The sequence below is a fragment of the Typopeltis vanoorti genome, chromosome 7, assembly GCF_054136105.1.
Source record: "Typopeltis vanoorti isolate ZY-2024b chromosome 7, IOZ_Tvanoo_1.0, whole genome shotgun sequence".
Taxonomy (NCBI): Eukaryota; Metazoa; Arthropoda; class Arachnida; order Uropygi; family Thelyphonidae; genus Typopeltis; species Typopeltis vanoorti.
Genome location: NC_143555.1, coordinates 86,682,510 through 86,685,650, shown reverse-complemented (window position 1 = coordinate 86,685,650; position 3,141 = coordinate 86,682,510). Strand labels below are relative to the sequence as shown.

General features: G+C 43.6%; 1 pseudogene; it reads right to left on the bottom strand.

Moving 5' to 3' along the window:
- Positions 1-2,240: 2,240 nt before the first annotated feature.
- LOC150104839 (U2 spliceosomal RNA) lies at positions 2,241-2,359 on the bottom strand (annotated as a pseudogene).
- Positions 2,360-3,141: the final 782 nt, after the last annotated feature.

The following is a 3,141-nucleotide window of genomic DNA, read 5'->3' as shown; positions in this document are numbered from 1 at the left end:
TCTTTCCAGATATGGTATTTCAGCACATTTACTAGGAAAATTAAGAATTTCTGCGTTTTTTTAACAGGTGGCGGGAACTGCAAATACACTACCTTCGCAAAGGTCAGCATTAGAATGCCTAGTACAATACTGAGTCTTCACCATAATATAATAAATTTAGTTTAATCCTTTATCCAAGTGTGAGCAAACAAAGTTTGCGCCTGAAAGTATCTTCAGGACTGGGGTAAGGTGGTGCAACACCAGGGCGACTCCATGCAAAGGTGGAGCAAGCTACTATCACTCCTATCTCAGTAACTCCCATAATGCAAAACATACACCTTGCGGATATGTCTAATGTTATGCATTAAGGGAAGGGCAACAACCCAGACTAGTTTCGACCTTTAATTTGTGAGTTCAACAACCTTCATCATCGGCCTGTAGAGTAAGATAGGCTGAGAGTAGTCAGCAGATAGTAGGAGAGGAAATAAAGATAGAGTGCATAGTGGTAGAGTAGGTAAAAGAGGCCTCAGTTGACCTGTTTTAGCTGGTTGCCCCCCCCAGGGGCGTTTCTAAAACGGTCGTTGATTTTTCACTTTAAAAAAAAAGGAAAAATACTAAAAAGGAAACATGTAACAAAACAAAAAATGAAGTGCAGAGAAAAAAAAAACTGGAGAAGGAATGGAAAGGTAAACTTAGAGGTGGAGGAAGGATCTGGCCCGAGTGATGTAGCTCACAAGGAACTGCACCGCCTCGCTGTAAGCCTTCGCCTCTCGGGTTCTCAGGTCCTCCCCCACCTGTGGAGCTAAACCAGTGAAGCTGAGTACAGAAAACCCACAAGGTGGTTAATGTTCCTTTCTTTTGTTGTGGGCTTATGATTCTTTTGGCCACCTCACTTCCTTTGGCATGTCCAGTCTGCAGAAAGCTATGTAGAACGCCGAAGCTGCCTCCTTGTCTATATCCAGAGCTACCTCTACTTGCTCAGGGGTGATTTTGCTGATGTCATCAACAAAGAGGTCACCTCATTTTGCACTGACGATGTTGGGTCCATATTTCCTAGCGAGGAGGAGTTCTGGTTCTCCTACTTTATCTATTGCTTCTTTGAACTTTTCTGCCACCCCGGGCATACCTCTAAGGAGATGTCTTAGAGTCTCCCCTGCTTTTGCATGAAGGACTTCTGGGTGTTGGGTTTCAGATACTTTTGCTGTTTTGAGAATTTTCAGATCTTCTTCCTGCGGACTTAATGGCCGTATGGAGGTGTTGGTGTTCGCCTCCATCTCTACTTCAGCTTCTACGTTATCTGAATTGGCGATGTCTATTGGCAGTGATAGCTCCGCTTTCGTCCATGGGAGTTGCCGTGATGGTTTCTGCATTGTCAGTCTCTTTTGTTGGGATCGCATTGCTGGTTTCTGCAATTCTGGTAGGTTTCCCCTCCCTTACAGGACCTTTTCGTTGTTTTAGACATGGCGGTATGATCATGAATGGCCTCAAGAGGTGGAAGCTCTTCCTGTGTTGTGACCTTTTCATTACTTGGTTTTGTTGCTGATGTGATTGCGCCACCCATCCTCTCTGCGAGGGTTCTGGATGGGCAAGGGTCGACTTTGTGGTCAATGACCCCACATTTCAGGCAAGCAGCCTCGCATTTTTCTTGGGTGTGGCCTATTTTTAGGCAATTTTTGCACCTTATTCTAGGGCAGTCTGCCCCAAGATGATTGAAGGCTCCACATCTAAAGCATTGCTTTTTGACGCCTGGGGTAGTTTACCATTACCCTGGCAGATCCTATGAGGACAAAGTTAGGAACTTCGGTCCTCATTTCAAGAGAGATGGTTACCTCCCCTGACTTCCACTCAGGATTTTCGGCGTCGTTATGAACTTGAACTTCCCTTACAACGCTCCACTTAGAGAATATGCTGCGGATGGTGTCATCGTTCTCAGCATATTCAAGGGGAAATCTTGGAATCTTAAGGGTTCTTAATATGCTACCAACCATGAAGGGAGATACTTTAATTTTCCCACAGTCAAAGCCTTGGAGTAGCTTTTCTCTAGTTTCCATATTTTTGGTCACCACCTCCCCCGTAAGGGGTAAATCCGAAAATGTTTCCTGCGCCAACGCAGTCTATGATAGCTTTCGCCCTTGCCGGTATTGTGGCGTCAACCTCAATTCCAAGGGTACGCACACGCGGCAGAATGGAGGGCATGATCAGATGGGGAGGGGGGGCGGGCTACTCTATCTGCACTGGTCCGTTAATAACGCGAATGCCTGGTGGAATTCGTGTTCGATGTTAACTTTGCAGCACAGATACTACAATTTGCTCTTAGCCTGTTAACTTGGTAAGAACAGATACTACACATTTGATCTTAGCCAAAAGGCCTAGAAGAAACTACAGAAATGATCCTGTGAAGTATGATCTTTATTGAGGTCTCTTCAGTGGGAGCCAGGCCCAAGTGGAGCTATTAGTTCTGATCATGGCAGGAGGAAACAAAGGTGCAAATAAACAACGTTTGCACCTTTGTTTGCTCACACTTGGATAAAGGATTAAACTAAATTTATTATATTCTAACCAAGTGAAAAATAAACTTTCAACATGAGTCTTCACCAGATACGGTGAGCGGAGGGACAGAGGCAGAAGAAATGTTCCATCGTTTTAACTTTCTGGCAAACATCACAGAAAGGATTGCACTGTCTGGGTCTGTATCGCGACTTTGCCCACTCCACCGGAAGATTCCTATAGGCAATCCTTCAGGCCAAGTCAAAAGTCCCAAGAGAAGAAGTTGGAGAGGTGAACATCAAAAGGGGTATCTTTCAAGGAGACTCATTATCTCCTCTATTGTTTATCTTGTCATTGATCCCCTTAACCAGAATTTTCAATAAAACTGCTCATGGTTATCAAATTGCGCAAAAAAAGGTTAACGATATCTCAACTTTTATACATGGACGATATGAAGTTGTACGCAAAATCAGAGAATGAACTCGGATCATTGCTTAATACTGTGCACACATTTAGTCAAGATATATCAAGGGATTTTGGCTTTGACAAATGAGCAAATTGCTGGAATAACAAGAGGAAAGTTTGAAGATATGAACGAAATCGAGCTGCTCAATGGTGAAATAATCAAGGCAATAAAATTCGAAGATAGCTACAAATATTTGGGAATTTTAGAAG